A 20517-nucleotide genomic window follows, 5' to 3' on the forward strand; every position below is an offset into this window, starting at 1 on the left:
GTTTTAAGTTCCTCGGCATACACATCACAGACAAACTGAATTGGGGGAAAACTACCTGCCCTCCAGGACACCTACACCACCCGATGTCACAGGAAGGCCATAAAGATCATCAAGGACATCAACCACCCGAGCCACTACCTGTTCACCCCGCTATCATCCAGAAGGCGAGGTCAGTACAGGTGCATCAAAGCTGGGACCGAGAGACTGAAAAACAGCTTCTATCTCAAGGCCATCAGACTGTTAAACAGCCACCACTAACATTGAGTGGCTGCTGCCAACACACTAACTCAACTCCAGCCACTTTAATAATGGGAATTGATGGAAATTGATGTAAAATATATCACTAGCCACTTTAAACAATGCTACTTAATATGTTTACATACACTACATTATTCATCTCATATGTATATGTATATACTGTACTCTATAATCTACTGCATCTTTATGTAATACATGTATCACTAGACACTTTAAACTATGCCACTTTGTTTACATACCCTACATTACTCATCTCATTTGTACTCGATACCATCTTCTGCATCTTGCCTATGCCGTTCTGTACCATCACTCATTCATAGAATTTATCACTGCTGAAGTGAAAGCCATCCTCACTTGGGGAATGCTGCTTTTTAGTTAGCTTTGCGACAGTATCAAAACAAAATTTTGGATTGTTCTTATTTTCCTCAATTAAGTTGGAAAAATAGGATGATCGAGCAGCAGTGAGGGATCTTCGATACAGTTGATGTTGAGATGTGTCTGTTACTTGAACTCTGTGAAGCATTTATTTTCACTGCAATTTCTGAGGCTGGTACTTATCCTCTGCAGCAGAGGTAATTCTGGGTCTTCCTTTCTTGTGGCGGCCTTCACGAGAGCCAGTTTCATCATAGCGCTTGATGGTTTTTGCAACTACATTTGAATAAAGTTCTTGAAATGATCCAGATTGACTGATCTTCATGTCTTAAAGTAATGATGGACTGTCGTTTCTCTTTGCTCATTTGAGCTGTTCTTGTCATAATATGGACTTGGTCTTTTACCATATAGGTAAAATATACACCCGTTAATTGAAATGCTAATTGGCAAGGCAAAAGGTGGCTACTTTGAAGAATTTCAAATATTAAATATATTTTGATTTGTTTAACAGTTTTATGGTTACTACATGATTCCACATTTGTTATTTCATAGTTTTGATGTCTTCTACAATGTGGAAAAAGGTAAAAAATAAAGAAAAACCCTTGAATGAGCAGGTGTGTCCAAACGTTTGACTGGTACTGTATGTGCAGTTGAAATTTGACCATAGAATCAACGTCCGGATAATATGTATTTTCACCTTTCATTCAGCACGTAAAATGCACCTGATTTCAACATCCGTAAAATATGTATTTTCAAAGTCCACAAAATAAATATTTTCGATGTTCAGAAAATGTAACCTTTATTTAACTATGGAGGTCAGTTAAGAACAAATTATTATTTACAATGACGGCCTACCGGGGAACAGTGGGTCAACTGCCTTGTTCAGGGGCCGAACAACCGATTTTTACATTGTCAGCTCAGGGATTTAATCTAGAAATATTTTGGGTCCAGGCTGAAAGCTCTAACCACTAGGCTACCTGCCTCACGTAAAATACGTTTTTTCTATATCCGGAATATATGTATTTTCAACATCCACAAAATACGTATTAGCAATGTTTAGAAAAGGCGTATTTTCGATATCCGGAAAATAAACCCGAAAAATACGTCTTTTCGCCTTTCATTCCGCACCTAAAATGCACCTGACGTCTGGAAAATACATCTAAAAGACAAGATAATTTGCTTAGTGGGAAACCTCCTTCATGGAGATAAAATTTGTCAGCTAGGGAGTATATTGCTTTTTGGCATTGTCTCTCTTCCTTCATGGGTTGATCTGAAACTGAACAGGACAGGTAAAACAACTTCCTATAAGAATCGATCATATTTATTTCACCTATCCAATGTTTTTCGATCAGAGCATATGAAGAAGAGGACATAAAATGAGGAATCCACGCAGACTATTGAGATGTATCCCAACTATGAACGATTATCTTCCTCTCTGATTGGATTCCAGTCATCTTTAGGCTGCCCGAGCTCGCTTTCGATTTGACGAGAGGGGGTTTGAGTAAACTGATGGGAGGGGTCTGAGGGTGGAGTGAAGAAAAAAACAAAGACAATCCACACCAAACGCCATCTTGAAACTGTGGAACTGGTCACAGGAGAGGGAAACGTTGAGGATACTGCACGCTTGGGAAAATGCTGTACTGCCGTTCTTGTCCTTGATACACTCATGACTTGACAGCAGCGTGTTGTCAAAACTTATTCGCTGTTGATTTCATGTGCGTTTCCCAACGACGTGTCTGATAACATTTTGGTTGCTCCAAAGCTGCAATTTGATACGATTTTTACAGGCACTGGTTGCCAGTTTTTACGGTGTGTAACAACTAGCTCGTAAAAGCCAATTGACAGAACACATTGCAATCCATTGGGAAGGGGAAATACAATGTTTCTGTTTGGAATTGGATTATACGCTAGCATAACGTTAACCTTACATTTTGGAAGGTGAAGACAGCGTCGTGAGGACCAAGAAATGAGATGTATCAAATATAACGTTAGTCCACGAAATGTGGTGTATTTAAACGTCTTTCTTATCTAGCTAGCTGACGTTAGATAATTTACGATATCTACAAAACTACGTAATTTTAAACCACCTGAAGCTAGCTATCCAGCTAAGATTGCGGGTTAATTAGATATGTTCCATGATATTGTTGCTAATTTGACTGCTTATCATATTTACCTGGTTTCGTCTAACTTGGTAAATTAACAAGATTAAATGTAAAGAAAGGGAACATTAATGTTAAACACAGTGGAATAGTTGCCTAGTATTATTGCTAGCAACTAGTGCTGTAAGGTGCTACGGATAGTTAGACCAACCTGCAACAAGTCAGTCATTTGCTATGGTTTTAACCATTTTGTAGCCTCTAGCTAGCTACACAAGTATCACCTCTTCCATATTTTTGGACATAATTCTTCAGGACCTTCAACTGTGTAACGTAGTAGCAAGCCTCGTGGCTGGCCAGTGGATATTTTGGAGTGGGTTTTCTCAACAAACACCTGTCAACTGGAAAGTCCGTGTTAATACCACACTATGCTGACAATACTAGCTTGCAAACTAGCTGGCTAGTTACATTTTTTCTTTTTTTTTGCACAGACCTTCACAACACACAGTGGAGGAGCAAACCTTTGCAGCTGTGTGTTGTTTATTTCCCGGAAATAAAAGGATTTCAATTGGATTGAAAATGGGAGCCGCTAGTGAGCTGGCGTTTGCTGTTTTTCTCATCTCGTTTTCCTCAGGTGGGTGGATATCTGTTGGTAAAATAATTGGCTTTGTATGTATGGTTGTGTTAGAAATACTGTGCTACTTACTGTACACAGTCAGTGGTACAATGTTTCTTGGCCTTTGACCGTGACACTCGCCTCATTTTAAAGTTTATTACACTTCGCTTGAACAGAGATCCCGATTTGTTTTTCTTTCTCATTAACAAGTATACTGATACCTCCTGTTATAAAGAAAAATGCAATTTGTTGCATGGCTCAGTCTGTGCAGTAGCAGTGATTGGATACTTTAATGCACTTGGGTGTCTTCTGAGTCAGGGACTTGTATAAGTGGGAAGATGTATGTTGATTCATAATGTAAGACGAATCATAGTGTGTGGATATACCTGGAATATGCCTCTTCCACAGTGCGTGCCGCATTACATTTCCAGTGCACCAAGACCATTGACAAAACAAAAAAACTCACGAAGAAGCATCCATGGTGCTATCATCTGAGGGGAACTAGCCATAAGTCACCTATGCCATCTATCATTTTGTAGAGTGGTAGGGGTCAAAATGAAACTGTATATGGTGTTATACTTTGTATTTCCTGTCATATAGAAGCACCTCAGGAACATAACACTATATTTCATGAGGATAGGACTTCCTGTTGCTGAGATCTTATCTGAAGTGATAGTTAAAGGTCAAAGACCAGTCCACAACCTTGTGTTAATCAAGTAAAACATTCAAGTAAAATGTATTAAATTAAAATGCAATATTACACAAACATGGCACTTAATATGCAAATGAGGCAGTACGTAATACATAATTACACTAATGCAAGACCAAGAATTTTAAGGTGAGTTGGTCATATTAACAAATGATCAGGATTTATGCAACACTGAGAATGTGTAACATTATGAACCAATTTATGAGAATGCAACTTTTTATACTACTTTATGCAGTCTTTCAAAGATAATTTGTAAAAATCCAAATAACTTCACAGATCTTCATTGTAAAGGGTTTAAACACTTTCCCATGCTTGTTCAATGTACCTTAAATAATTAATGAACATGCACCTGTGGAACGGTCATTAAGACACTAACAGCTTACAGACAGTAGGCAGATAAGGTCACAGTTATGAAAACTTAGTACACTAAAGAGGCCTTTCTACTGACTCTGGAAAAAATACCAAAAGAAAGATGCCCAGTGTCCCTGCTCATCTGCATAAATGTGCCTTAGGCATGCTGTAAGGAGGCATGAGGATTGCAGATGTGGCCAGGGCAATAAATTGCAATGTCTACTGTGAGACGCCTAAGACAGCGCTACAGGACGGACAGCTGATCCGAACATCACAACGGCGGGACAGGTACAGGATGGCAACAGCAACTGCCTGAGTTACACCAGGAACGCACAATCCCTCCATTAGTGCTCAGACTGTCTGCAATAGGCTGGACTGAGGGCTTGTAGGCCTGTTGTAAGGTGGGTCCTCACCAGACATCACCTGCAACATCGTCGCCTACGGGCACAAAACCACCGTCGCTGGACCAGACAGGCAAAAAGTGCTCTTCATTGACAAGTCACGGTTTTGTCTCACCAGGGGTGATGGTCGGATTTGTGTTTATTGTCGAAGGAATACATTAGAGGCCTGTACTCTGGAGCGGGATCGATTTGGAGGTGGAGTGTCCGTCATGGTCTGAGGCGGTGTGTCACAGCATCATCAGACTGAGCTTGTTATCATTGCAGGCAATCTCAATGCTGTGCGTTACAGGGAAGACATCCTCCACCCTCGTGAGGTCCCCTTCCTTCTGTGCGTGATTTCCTGCAAGACAGGAATGTCAGTGTTCTGCCATGGCCAGCAAAGAGCCCAAATCTCAATCCCATTGAGTACATCTGGGACCTGTTGGATCAGAGGGCTAGGGTGATTTTTTTTTTTTTATATATATATTTTTTTTAATCCCCCCCAGAAATGTCTGAAGAGTGGGGTAACATCTCACCGCAAGAACTGGCAAATCTGATCTTGACCATGAGGAGATGCACTGCATTACTAAATGCAGCTGGTGGCCACCAGATACTGGCTGTTACTTTTGATTTTGTTCAGGGACACATTATTACATTTCTGTTAGTCACATGTCCAGTTCATGTCTCAGTTGTTGAATGTTATGTGAATACAAATATTTACACATGTTAAGTGTGCGCATATTCTTATTTACAAATCTACAACTTGGGGATTGGATCCAGCAACCTTTTGGAAACTGGCCCAACGCACTAACCACTAGACTACCTGCTGTCCCCAAACGAGTAGGGTTTTCCAAACTTTTGACTGGTAAGTTTCAGGTAAATGCTGTCTTTTGGCCCCCCCCCCCAAATAATAATAAATCAGTACGGGGGGATCCCATTGCAAAATAATGCTTTTTATTTATTGATGGAAACCAATTTTACTGTTTTACTGTCATGCTATTAGGTGTTGGATAAAGAAGATACATAAACAACTGTCACACATGCACAGCATACAGAGCCTATTATCCTCATCTGGTTGCTGCTGGAGTAAAACATGCTGTTATAAGACCATATATTGCGCAACAATTCAAGTACAGTCGCCTGTTTAAAAACAGTTTTTGTGCACGGTTTAAAAGCTATTTTTATTTCTCAACTGGTTATTGAAGTGCACATCCCATTCACGTGCAGGCAACGGTCTATCAGTTAAGAACAAATTCTTATTTACAATGATGGCTTACTGGGGAACTGCGGGTTTAACTGCCTTGTTCAGAGGCAGAATGACAGATTTTTACCCTGTCAGCTCGGAATTTGATCCAGCAACCTTTTGATAACTGGCCCAACGCTCTAACAACTAGGCTACCTATTTCTATGCTTCCCATCTTATTTTTTATTTTTGGTCACAAGCTGAAAATACAATATTTTTGGTTATTGAAAATACATTTCAGTGGTTTAGATGGTACACTGATTCTCTACATTTCTGCTTCGTGACCCTTTTGAAATTATGCTCAAGTCATATTTTAAGACATATTTTCGATGCTTGTCACTGACACCTGCAACTCAGTAATCAGGTAGACCTATTGCCATGCTTGCTGCCCAAAATGCGCACTTCCCAAATAGGCATCGTAGAGGTTGACCGATGTATGATTTTTCAACACTGATACCGATTATTGGAGGACCAAATAAAGCCGATACCGATGGTTCCTTTTAAAATGAGTCTTCAATATTCCCAGTTAAGAAGTTTTCGGTAGTAGTTATTCTAGGACTTATGGGACTCTTTCTCTATACCAATTGAATTTCATATACATTTGGCTATTGGATGTTCTTCTAGGCACTACAGTATTGCCAGCCTAATCTCGGGAGTTGATAGGCTTGAAGTCATACAGCGCTGTGCTTCAAGCATTACAAAGAGCTGCTGGCAAACGTAGGAAAGGGCTGGTTGAATGAATGCTTACGAGCCTGCTGCTGCGTACCACCGCTCAGTCAGACTGCTCTACCAAATATCAAATCACAGACTTAATTATAATAAACACACAGAAATACAAGCAATAGGTTATTAATATGGTCAAATCGAGAAACACAACTTTTATTCTTTCAGTGGAATACGGAACGGGTGGCAACCCTAAGTCTAAATATTGCTGTTACATTGCACAACCTTCAATGTTATGTTATAATTATGTAAAATCTGGCAAATTAATTACGGTCGTTTTATTAGGAAGAAATTGTGTTCACACAGTTCGCAATGAGCCAGGCGGCCCAAACTGCTGCATATACCTCTGCTTGCACTGAACGCAAGAGAAGTGACACAATTTCCCTAGTTAATATTGCCTGCTAACATGAATTTATTTTAACTAAATATGCATGTTTAAACAAATATACTTGTCTATTGATTTTAAGAAAGTCATTGATGTTCATGGTTAGGTACATTGGTGCAACGATTGTGCTTTTTTCGAAAATGCACTTTTGTTAAATCATCACCCGTCTGGTGAAGTAGGCTGTGATTCGGTGATAAATTAACAGTCACTGCATTGATTATATGCAACGCAGGACAATCTAGTTAAACTATTGATATCATCAACCATGTGTAGTTAACTATTGATTATGTTAAGATTGGTTGATTTTCTTTTTTACAAGAAGTTTAATGCTAGCTAGCAACTTACCTTGGCTCCTTTCTGCACTCACGTAACAGGTGGTCAGCCTGCCACGCAGTCTCCTTGTGGATTGCAATGTAATCGGCTATAATCGGCGTCCAAAAATTCCGATTACCGATTGTTATGAAAACTAGAAATCGGCCTTAATTAATCGGATCGGCCATGCCGATTTAATCAGTTGGCCGCTAAGGCATAAGCCTACAAGCTTGTGATTTGAGACAATGCACAGCTATTTAAAAAAAAAATAAGCTAATGATTCTCGATTCCTTTGTGGCTAAGTCATGCTTTCTGGTGAAGAATTTTGAATAATATTATTTATTTCTGTATAGATAGGAGTAATTATATATATGTCGGAAGTTTACATACACTTAGGTTGGAGACATTAAAACACGTTTTTCAACCACTCCACAAATTTCTTGTTAACAAACTATAGTTTTAGGTTAGGACATCTACTTTGTGCATGACACAAGTAATTTTTTTCCAACAATTGTTTACAGACAGATTATTCCCCTTGAAGTGAATTACATCACAATTCCAGTGGGTCAGAAGTTTACATACACTAAGTTGACTGACTTTTTAAACAGCTTGGAACATTTCAGAAAATTATGTCATGGCTTTAGAAGCTTCTGATGGGCTAATTGACATAATTTGCGTAAATTGGTGTACCTGTGGATGTATTTCAAGGGGTATCTTCACACTCTGTGCCTCTTTGCTTGACATTATGGGAAAATCAAAAGAAATCAACCAAGACCTCACAAAAAAAGTGTAGACCTCCACAAGTCTGGTTCATCCTTGGGAGCAATTTACAAACGCCTGAAGGTACCACGTTAATCTGTACAAACAATAAATAGTATGCAAGTATAAACACCATGGGACCACGCAGCTGTCATTCCGCTCAGGAAGGAGATGTGTTTTGTCACCTAGCGATGAACATACTTTGGTGCGAAAAGTGCAAATCAATCCCAGAACAACAGCAAAGAACTCTGTGAATATCCTGGAGGAAACCGGTACAAAAGTATCTGTCCTATATCGACATAACCTGAAAGGCCGCTCAACAAGGAAGAAGTCACTGCTCCAAAACCGCCATAAAAAAGCCAGAATACGGTTTGCAACTGCACATGGGGACAAAGATTGTACTTTTTGGAGAAATGACCTCTGGTCTTATGAAACAAAAATAGAACTGTTTGGCCATAATGACCATCGTTATGTTTTGAGGAAAAAGGGGGATGCTTGCAAGCCGAAGAACGCCATCCCAACCGTGAAGCACGGGGTGGCAGCATCATGTTGTGGGGGTGCTTTGCTGCAGGAGGGACTGGTGCACTTCACAAAATAGATGGCATCATGAGGCAGGACAATTATGTGGATATATATTGAAGCAACATCTCAAGACCTCAGTCAGAAGCTTGGTCGCAAATGGGTCTTCAACAAATGGACGTACTTGCAAAGTTGTGGCAAAATGGCTTAACTTCTTATGGTATAAGGGGACTGTTGCGTCCCACTTGAGCAAAAAATGGAAAATGCAGAGCGGCAAATTAAAAAAAAAAAAAAAACTTTCAGTAAATCACACATGTAAGATACACAATTAAAGCTCCACTCGTTCTGAATCCAGCCAACATGTCAGATTTTAAAAAAGCTTTTTGGCGAAAGCATAAGAAGCTATTATCTGATAGCCCAATAGTAAACAAAGAGGGTAGCATATGTCAACCCTGCAGGCGCTACACAAAACGCAGAAATAAAATATGAAACATGCATTAACTTTGAGCTTCTTTTGTTGGCACTCCAATATGTCCCATGAACATCACAATTGGTCCTTTTGTTTGATTTAATTCCGTCCATATATATCCAAATGTCCATTTATTTGACGCGTTTGATCCAGAAAAAAACAGCTTCCAAAAAACGCAACGTCACTACAAAATATTTCAAAAGTTGAAATATTTTGGCAAAATTTATAGGCAAACTACTTTTGTAATACAACTTTAGTTATTTTTAAATGTTAATAATCGATCAAATTTGTAGACTGGTCTGTGTTCAATACAGGAAGACAACAAACCATGCTACTTTTCACGTCTTGCACACTCTCAGTTCCTAGATGGCCTACTTCTTCATTGCACAAATGAATAACCTCAACTAAATTCCCAAGGCTGGTGACATCCAGTGGAAGCGGTAGGAACTGAAAACAAGTTCCTAAGAAATATAATTTGCCAATGAGAACTCAGTGAACAGACAGAGACAAAATAAAACCCTCAGGGGTTTGCCTGCTACATTAGTTCTGTTATACTCACAGACATGATTCAAACAGTTTTAGAAACTAATATGCATATCTTTTATTCCTGGCATGAGTAGCAGGAAGTTGAAATTGGGCACACTATTTATCCAAAAGTGAAAATTCTGCCCCCTATACCTTAAGTTAAGGACAACAATGTCAAGATATTTGAGTGGCCATAACAAAGCCCTGACCTCAATCCTATAGAAAATGTGTGGGCAAAACTGAAAAAGCGTGTGCGAGCAAGGATGCCGACAAACCTGACTTACACCAGTTCTGTCAGGAAGAATGGGCCAAAATTCACCCAACTTGTTGTGGGAAGCTTGTGGAAGGTTACACTCAATTAGTTTCGTGTATGTAAATTTCTGACCCACTGGGAATGTGATGAAATAAATAAAAGCTCAAATAAATCCTCTTCTGACATTTCACATTCTTAAAATAAAGTGGTGATCCTAAGACAGGGAATTTTTACTTCGATTAAATGTCAGGAATTGTGAAACTGAGTTTAAATGTATTTTGTTTATGTATAGTTTTGGCATATTTATTTATGTAAACTTTCTTTTGTTTTCCAGAAGCCAAAGATGCAACCCATCCTAGTTATTGCATCTTTAGATTCTTTGTAAATTTCGAACAGATATTTGAATCTCTCACATATGGAAGCTCCATTAGGTGCGCTGTTTCGAATGGTGTTTTCCGTATGACCTGTATGGCCTGTATGACCTCCCTACAACGCCTGGGCATGCTCCTGATGAAGGGGCGGATGGTCTCCTGAGGGATCTCCTCCCAGACCTGGACTAAAGCATCCGCCAACTCCTGGACAGTCTGTGGTGCAACCTAGCGTTGGTGGATGGAGCGAGACATGATGTCCCATATGTGCTCAATTGGATTCAGGTCTGGGGAACGGGCGGGCCAGTCCATAGCATCAATGCCTTCCTCTTGCAGGAATTGCTAACACACTCCAGCCACATGAGGTCTAGCATTGTCTTGCATTAGGAGGAACCCAGGGCCAACCGCACCAGCATATTGTCTCACAAGGGGTCTGAGGATCTCATCTCGGTACCTAATGGCAGTCAGGCTACCTCTGGCGAGCTGTGCGTCCCCCCCCCCAAATAAATGCCACCCCACACCATGACTGCCCCACCGCCAAACTGGTCATGCTGGAGGATGTTGCAGGCAGCAGAACGTTCTCCATGGCGTCTCCAGACTGTAGCGTCTGTCACATGTGCTCAGTGTGAACCTGCTTTCATCTGTGAAGATCACAGGGCGCCAGTGGCGAATTTGCCAATCTTGGTGTTCTCTGGCAAATGAAAAACGTCCTGCACGTTGTTGGGCTGTAAGCACAACCCCCACCTGTGGAGGTCGGGCCCTCATACCACCCTCATGGAGTCTGTGTCTGACCGTTTGAGCAGACACATGCACATTTGTGGCCTGCTGGAGGTCATTTTGCAGGGCTCTGGCAGTGCTCCTCCTGCTCCTCCTTGCACAAAGGTGGAGGTAGCGGTCCTGCTGCTGGGTTGTTGCCCTCCTACGGCCTCCTCCACATCTCCTGATGTACTGGCCTGTCTCCTGGTAGCGCCTCCATGCTCTGGACACTACGCCGACACTCAGCGAACCTTCTTGCCACAGCTCGCATTAATGTGCCATCCTGGATGAGCTGCACTAGCTGACCCACTTGTGTGGGTTGTAGACACCGTCTCATGCTACCATTAGAGTGAAGGCACCGCCAGCATTCAAAAGTGACCAAAACATCAGCCAGGAAGCATAGTAACTGAGAAGTGGTCTGTGGTCCCCACCTGCAGAACCACCCCTTTATTCGGGGTGTCTTGCTAATTGCCTATAATTTCCACCTGTTGTCTATTCCATTTGCACAACAGCATGTGAAATTTATTGTCAATCAGTGTTGCTTCCTAAGTGGACAGTTTAATTTCACAGAAGTGTGATTGACTTGGAGTTACATTGTGTTGTTTAAGTGTTCCCTTTATTTTTTTGAGCAGTGTATCTCAACCGGGACATTTGGCTTTTCAGTAGGAGCGAGAGGAAAAATGACTACCTGTCTTTTACGCAAGAATCGCCCTCAGCTGGCCACTGACGCAATGTAGTCGTTTACGCTCATTCTTCAAAATAAAGGCCTGAAACTACGTCTAAAGGCTGTAGACACCTTAGGGATGCCACAGAAAAAGGAATCTGGTTGATATCCCTTTCAATGGGCAATGGGGATGCATAGAAAGACAGGGGTTTCAAAATAAGTCACTTCCTGATTGGATTTTTCTCAGGATTTCGCTTGCAATATCAGTTCTGTTATACTCACAGACAATATTTTTACAGTTTTGGAAACTTTTGAGTTTTTTTATCCTAAGCTGTCAATTATATGCATATTCTAGCATCTGGTCCTGAGAAGTAGGTGGTTTACTTTGGGAACGTTATTTTTCCAAAAATAAAAATAGTGCCCCCTAGTTTCAAGAGGTTAAGATGCATTACCATCATTTAAATGTGATTTCTGTCATTCTGAGCACCGTGGATGGAAGCCCTAATGGGTTATGCACCCAATGGCCGGTAAATTCAAATCTTACCGGGTCATGTTGTTCGGCGCAACATTCTCCTCACCGAAACCCTGATACAGCCACTGCAGAGCAGCGCTGCCTCTTGCCCAGAGCGTTACCTCAGGGAACGGCGTCAAGCCAACATCCTCCCTCATAAAGCTAGCTAGCATCTTGTCATGAAAACAGGTGGCAATGTCAATTTTGACTTCTCGTACACCAAAATGTAGCTACAAAACTCTACTTTGTAACCTGTTATGCTTTTTTTAATGTCTCTGAAAACATCTGAATGACCACAGCGAAGGAAAAACATTTAACCTTCTATTTCAGTCCAATGGATGTCTGATGACTGTGAAATGTTCCCATACTTGTTGGCAATACAATGTCACATGGTAGAGCGTAATATCAATGGCAAAGAGCAAATATCAGCACACAGGTTTCGTGAAGGCTGTTCCACAGATTTGACCGTTTTTAACACAGCACTTTACATTTGGGCTCATGGTTAACTTCCACATTCAGGTTTTCAAAGGACTTTTATTTATTTTAACAACCATATGTAGTGAAAGTGTATTCGATCACACATAGCGTCCATTGTCATGTCACCTAACTGAGTACCCACTGTCAATAGATGTTATCGTAGATGGGAAATCATTGGGGAAATACCATCTTAACCTATAATGTTTTCATTTGAGTGTTATCACTGTTTTGTTATACTGTGCCATCAGAACCTCTAGGCCTATACTGGAAATGCAAAATAAAACCATATGTTTTTGTCTGGTGGTGGTGGACCTCGTCTCATTAATAAAGACTACAACTTGCTGACTTGAGACTATATGGAATTAAATGCAAAATCCTCACTGGGGAGCAAGCTGCCTAGATAATCCTGTATGCTGTCTGCTTTTGAAAGCTGCTATCTTCCCTAACAGTTGGTCAGTCAAGCAGTGTTTCCCCTATATTCATTTAGCAGCTGAGATGTGCTTTTAAAGGGATAGTCATTGGCTCAATGACTGGAAGTCTATGCAAACAGCTACCCCTGTCACCTTTGCCACCACTGCTGAAAGAATCTTAGGGGAAACACTGTCAAGGTTATTTTCAAGGTTTGATGACATGTCACCTTTGCCACCACTGCTGAAAGAATCTTAGGGGAAACACTGTCAAGGTTATATTTTCAAGGTTTGATGACATGTTAGCTTTTCTGGCCACATTACAAATTTACATGGTTTCATTTAAATCTTTCATTCTGTGTTAAGCCTGAATATCTGTCACTAAATGTGGGTGTTTTGTATACTGATATGAGTAGGAATTATGAGGACAGTAAATATGCAGTGTGATGCTCAACAAAGAATTCAAATGTCTAGCCTCAAGCAGTCCTTTGACTCTGATTTTGGACAAAGGCCCATGTAGAGTTTGATCCTCTTTAAAACAAGGCTAAAGAGGTTAGACTATACAGCCATATGCTGAGGGTAAAGTAGCTCTAGCCCAGCCGCTTAAATCCTCAGCTCAAAAATGTGTAATGACCAATGTTGGCTTCACCAAAGCCAAGCAACAGCAGTATAATTGAATCACACTCATCTTGACATGTCATGTACAGTAATACAGACATGCTCTGCTGGACTGTAGATTTGTTACTAAAACTGAAACCAAACTCCGCTCTGACTGACTGAAGTGGTTGAGGTTTGGTGTGGGATAATAAACATCTCAATTGCTGTCTCTCGCCTGCCCATGGCCCATTCCATTCCAGGCTTTGTATACGGTTCAGGTTACCTGCTGCCTCGCTCTCTAGAGTCTGGACTTGGGTTCAAATAGTATTTGTATCATTCAAGCTTAAGCTGTGTTTGATTAAGCTTGCCTGATACATCAGGGCCAATGGAATAGTTCCATAAGTGCAAACCACTCCATTTCATATACTCCAGGCAGACACTCAAAGTATTCGAAAGTGGCCAAAAACTATTTGAACCCAGGCCTGCAGCATCCCTCGGAGTCACCAGTCTCCAGGGAACCCTGGAGGCACCGGAGCGGAGCCCAGGCATTCCTCACTGTGTCAGTGAAAAGGAGCATGCTCCCACCCCACCAGGGCTCATGTTGACACTGTCAACCACCAGCAACCCAAACCAGACCAGAGAAATGATGAAGCCAGACAGATGTAGCAGGCCTAGCCCTCCCCCCCCCCCCCTTAGGTCCAGGCTTCAGGATGGATGGATGGCACAGCTGCAGAACATCTTCTTAGTTTTTGCTAGCACCGGTTTCAAGAAGCAAGGGGAGTTGCACTAAAGATCTTCACGTGTCCAAAATATTGGACTCGTTCTGAACTTTTACAGTTTGTTATTTGGATTAAACTATTTCTGCAATATTTTGGTCGCTCACAGTTTAAGGAGCTGCTGGAGTTGGCTGGCACTGTGTCCCAGTTTCCTTGTATCCTTCCGGAATAATTAGGGCCCTATAAAATCTGTGATGCGGACAGAATCACGGAATCCAGACAAAACTGAATTCAACAATATTAAAAAATGTATTGAATTTAGTAAGAAAACCACTAAATGTAATCTGAGATCTACCGCATAGATTTTTTTTTTAAAACACGATTTAAATGTAAGCCTATGCAATATTAACCAAGTAACCTCTCTCTGGGTTATGTGGGACAGTAGCGTCCCAACTGGCCAACATCCAGTGAAAATGCAGAGTGCCAAATTCAAATAAATTACTATAAAAATTTAACTTCCATGAAATCACACATTCAATATACCAAATTAAAGCTACACTTGTTGTGAATCCAGACAACGTGTCAGATTTCAAAAATGCTTTATGGCGAAAGCAAACGATGCTATTATCTGAGGATAACACCCAAGCAAACAAACACAGACCACCATATTTCAAACCCTCTAGGTGCGACACAAAATGCAGAAATAAAGATATATTTCATGCCTTTAACGAGCTTCTTCTGTTGGCACTCCAATATGTCCCATAAACATCACAAATGGTCCTTTTGTTTGATTAATTCCATCGATTATATATCCATTTATTTGGCGCGTTTGATCCAGAAAAACACTGGTTCCAACTCACATAACATGACTACAAAAGTTACCTGTAAGCTTTGTCCAAAACTACTTTTGTAATACAACTTTGGGAGTTTTCTATCCAAATCTATGCATATCTTAGTTTCTGGGCATTTTTTTAACCTTTATTTAACTAGGCAAGTCAGTTAAGAACAAATTCTTATTTTCAATGACGGCCTGTTCAGGGGCAGAACGACAGATTTGTACCTTGTCAGCTCGGGGGTTTGAACTTGCAACCTTCCGGTTACTAGTCCAACACTCTAACCACTAGGCTACCCTGCCGCCCCATGAGTAGCAGGCAGTTTAATTTGGGCACGCTTTTCATCCTATATTCCGAATGCTGCCCCCTATCCTAGAGAAGTTAAAAATAGTAATGTAGCAATGAGGTTTGTGCAGTAAACAATAGGCCCAATACATTATCACTGCATATTGGCTTTGCTTGAACTGCTCTGCCAATGCATTGTTGTTCGGGCCATTTTTTAAAATTGTGGTAGGCTATATTATCACACTGGTAATATATTGGTTGTTGTGTTACTTGTGAAACACAGCTGAGTGAGCATACATTTCAATTTACTTTTATTTTACTGGGCTGATGGTGCCTGCATCTGATGGTCATTCTCAGCAGAGGAAGAGAGCAGCAGACTGAGTGTCCGCACACTCAACATTCCTCCACTGACACTGACCAAAAAGGGGCACTGCCTTCCAGATGATGGCAACTCTAGTCACACTGCATTATTTCTGTCTCGTGCACAAATTCATGTTGTTACTCCTATGAACAGACAAGTTAAATATTCCTCGATATTAACAAAGTCCCAAGCCGCTAATGATAACAACAACGCAAGCCTATAGATACTCATTCACTACTGCTACAGTGCCTGTTGTAGCACAGAGTGGAAATACGAAGAACGTGCATTTTATGGCTTATAAAAGTGTTGAATACAAAGTTTTGGCAGTGCTGAGTAATAACTTAAACATGAACTCACTCATTAAAACACCATCTCTTTTGCTGTATTCGTTGACCGTCTCTGCAGTCATGGTTTTAAACGTTTTGAAATCTCACAATATCAACTTTGCTGTAGCTTTCTTCTATGCCTGCTGCATTACTGCAGACACAGTCATCTGAGCCATCCGATTGGCCAGTGGTAGGTCTATAGTGCACTTGATTTTCTCTCTGGGCCCGCCGGGAAGGCAGAGTTTGTACCTTCAGACACATGAAATGGTTTAAAATTGCCTGGCACACAGTGGCAGCCGAATCTACCCGCAACAGCCCGAGACTAATAAAAAAAAATTAGGAACACAAGGATTTTTTTTTTTTTTTTACAAAAATGAAAAACACAGCCATTTTTCCAGCCAAAGAGAGGAGTCACAAAATGCAGAAATAGAGAGAAAATGAATCACTGACCTTTGATCTTCATCAGAATGCACTCCCAGGAATCCCAGTTCCACAAATGTTTGATTTGTTTGATAAAGTCCATAATTTATGTCCAAATACCTCCTCTTTGTTCGCGTTTAGTACACAATCCAAACTCACGAAGAGCGGGCAAGTCCAAGCGAAAGTTCAGACAAAGTCATATTACAGTTCGTAGAAACATGTCAAACGAAGTATAGAATCAATCTTTAGGATGTTTTTAACATAAATCTTCAATAATGTTCCAAAAGGAGAATTCCTTTGTCTGTAGAAATGCGATGGAACGCAGCTACCTCTCCCGTGAGTGCGCGTGATCAGCTCGTGCCATTCTGGCAGACCTCTGACTCATTCAGCTCCCATTCCCCCTTCCTTCACAGTAGAAGCATCAAACAAGGTTCTAATGACTGTTGACATCTAGTGGAAGCCTTGGGAAGTGCAATATGACCCCATAGACACTGTATATTGGATAGGCAATGAGTTGAAAAACCACAAACCTCAGATTTCCCGCTTCCTGGTTGTTGTTTTTTCTCAGGTTTTTGCCTGCCATATGAGTTATGTTATACTCAGACATCATTCAAACAGTTTTAGAAACTTCAGAGTGTTTTCTATCCAAATCTACTAATAATATGCATATATTAGCAACTGGGCCTGAGTAACAGGCAGTTTACTCTGGGCACCTTATTTATCCAAGCTACTCAATACTGCCCCCCAGTCCCAAAGTAATTAAATGGAAGAAGTTTGGAACGTCAAGACTCTTCCTAGAGCTGGATGCCCGGGCCAAACTGAGCAATCAGGGCAAAGGGCCTTGGTCAGGGTGGTGAACAAGAACCCGATGTTCACTCTGACAGTGCTCCAGAGTTCCTCTGGAGATGGGAGAACCTTCCAGAAAACAACCATCTCCACCAATCAGGCTATGGTAGAGTGTCAGACGGAAGCCACTCCTCAGTAAAAGCCACATGATCGCCCGCTTGGAGTTTGCCAAAAGGCACCTAAAGGACTTTCAGACCATGAGAAACTAGATTCTCTAGTCTGATGAAACCAAGATTGAACTATTTGGCCTGAATGCCGAGCGTCACGTCTGGAGGAAACCTGGCACTATCCCTACGGTGAAGCATGGCGGTGGCAGCATCATGCTGTGGGGATGCTTTTCAGTGGCAGAGACTGGGAGACTTGTCAGGGTCGAGGGAAAGATGAACAGATCAAAGTACAGAGAGATCCTTGATGAAATCCTGCCCCATCTCATGATCTGTCTGGGGGCGAAAGGTTCACCTTCCAACCGGACAACGACCCTAAGCACACAGCCAAGACAACGCAGCGATGCTCCCCATCCAACCTGACAGAGCTTGAGAGGATCTGCAGAGAAGAATGGGAGAAACTCCCCAAATACAGGTGTGCCAAGCATGTAGCGTTATACCCAAGAAGACTCGAAGCTGTAGTTGCTGCCAGAGGTGCTTCAAATAAGTACTGAGTAAAGGGTCTGAATACTTATGTAAATGTTATTTCAGTTTTATTCTTTATAAATTTGAAAACATTTCTAAAAACCTATTTTTGCTTTGTTATGGGGTATTGTGTGTAGGTTGATGAAAAAAACAACTATTGAACAATTTCGAATAAGGCTGTAACAAATGTGGAAAAAGTCAATGGGTTTGAATACTTTCTGAATGCACTGTATAGAGGGTAAAGTTGATAAAGTGATTGTTGTCCCTTTTATGACATTTTCTACCCGCAGTTGACGGTTGAAGCAGAAGGAAAAGAGAACTTCCAAACGGTCTTAACCATTTTGAGATGGGGCTGAAATCCAGAGTTATATATCCATTGGCTATATCATAGCTACTTTTTGGAGATAAATATTGGTACATTACTAACTCTTTGAAACTGCAGAAATGACTTATTAGTAATAATAATAATGTATTACATTTGTACAGCACTGTTCATTATACAATAATAATCTCAGTGCATAAAAAGTTAAAACTGCACATTCATACTGAACAAAAATATAAATGCAACATGCAACAATTTCAATGATTTGACGGAGTTACAGTTCGTATAAGGAAATCAGTCAATTTACATTTAATTAGGCCCTAATCTATGGATTTCACGACTGGGCAGGGGCACAGCCATGGGTGGGCCTGGGAGGGCATAGACCCACCCACTTGGGAGACAGGCCCAGCCAGTCAGAATGAGTTTACCCCACAAAACCGCTTTATTACTGACAGAAATACTCATCAGTTTCATCAGCTGTCTGGGTGGCTGGTCTCAGATGATCCCGCAGGTGAAGAAGCCCGGGTTACAGGTGGTCTGCGGTTGTGAGGCCGGCTGGACGTACTGCCAAATTCTCTAAAACAATTCTGGAGGCGGCTTGGCTTATAGTAGAGAAATTAACATTTGAGTCCCTGGCAACCTCTCTGGTGGACATTCCTGCCGTCAGCATGCCAATTACACGCTCCCTCAACTTGTGAAACAAAACTGCACATTTTAGAGTGGCCTTTTATTGTCCCTAGCACAAGGTGCACCTGTGTAATTATCATGCCGTTTAATCAGCTTCCTGGTATGCCACACCTGTCAGGTGGATAGATTGTCTTGGCAATGGAGAAATGCTCACTAACAGAGATGTAAACAAATTTGTGCACAAAATTTGAGAGAAATAAGCTTTTAGTACGTATGGAACCTTTCTGGAATCTTTTATTTCAGCTCATGAAACATGGGACTAACACTTTACATGTTGTGTTTATATTTTTGTTCAGTATAGATACGTATAGAATTGTTTTGAAAGGGAAAGATGCACTTCCTGTATTCTGTCAATTGGTGGAGTTACCCACTTACACAAAGGTATGATGTCTATGTTAAGACGTGCATAATTAGGCTACGGTTACCGTTAGTAAACCATGGGTTTCACTTTCAGCACAATGCAATTTTCTCAGTGCTCAGGAGGAGGCCTAAAGTAAAAAGGGCCTAGTCCTAAGTGTAATTAATGTGTCCTGCAGATGTTTCCTTATGCTTCACAGGACTGCAGTAGTCTAGACAGACTGGCTGCTCAGCGTACGGCCTTGCTTAGATCCAGGCTGATTAACACTGGTTGTTTTACATTTATTATGTTCTTGTTTCAAGTCTCTCAAGACTCTTTTTCCCCTTGCTCTTTTTGCTCCCGATAAGATTTTTCATGCCTTGCTGTCTTCAGGTTTTTTCTTCTCCCTCTCACTGACTTGCTTCCCAAAGCACAAATCGAAGTCTGTTTTAGGGACATGGGTTATATGTATCTGCTGCTTGTTGAACAAGACGGGTTGATTTGCTTCCCGTAGGCTAATGCACACTAAATGGTTAGAGGGGGACCAATTACTAATAATCATGGCCTGTTTTTAAAGACCTATTTGAAAATGTAGGCTTTTCCTGTAGTACATAAGCATGAGGTATTTTCGAACCCTGTGGATGAAAGAACAATAGTGTAGTAAGAGATACTGGGGAAGTCCTTTTTTATCAATTAGGCCTGAAATGGTCCTCTCGGCTAAATAGTCCTAGCTATAGGTGGTTGTGAGCAGTCATTTGCTTTTACGTGGTTGGATTGCTCTGAAGATAAGCATTGAATTTTGCTTTCCCCATTCCCTTCTGGTCATAAATTATGCTTACCACAATTTTCCTCCTCAAGATAATTCCAGACAATTTAGCTAGCTGGGGTCAGTGAACTTACCCCTACACCCAACACTGCTGAGGATAATTAGCAGTTTAAAATTGTATTTCCTTCCTGTAGAATAAACTGTAAGAATGTACACTATGCACAGAGCTGGCTGTAGCC

The 20517-nt window shown here is 41.1% G+C and overlaps 1 pseudogene; it reads left to right on the forward strand.

Annotated features, from left to right (window-relative positions):
- The first annotated feature begins 2194 nt into the window (after nt 1–2194).
- The window catches only part of LOC135543584 (activin receptor type-2A-like), a 49292-nt pseudogene continuing 30969 nt past the window's right edge, over nt 2195–20517 (forward strand).

This window comes from Oncorhynchus masou, chromosome 7 (assembly GCF_036934945.1).
Source record: "Oncorhynchus masou masou isolate Uvic2021 chromosome 7, UVic_Omas_1.1, whole genome shotgun sequence".
Taxonomy (NCBI): Eukaryota; Metazoa; Chordata; class Actinopteri; order Salmoniformes; family Salmonidae; genus Oncorhynchus; species Oncorhynchus masou.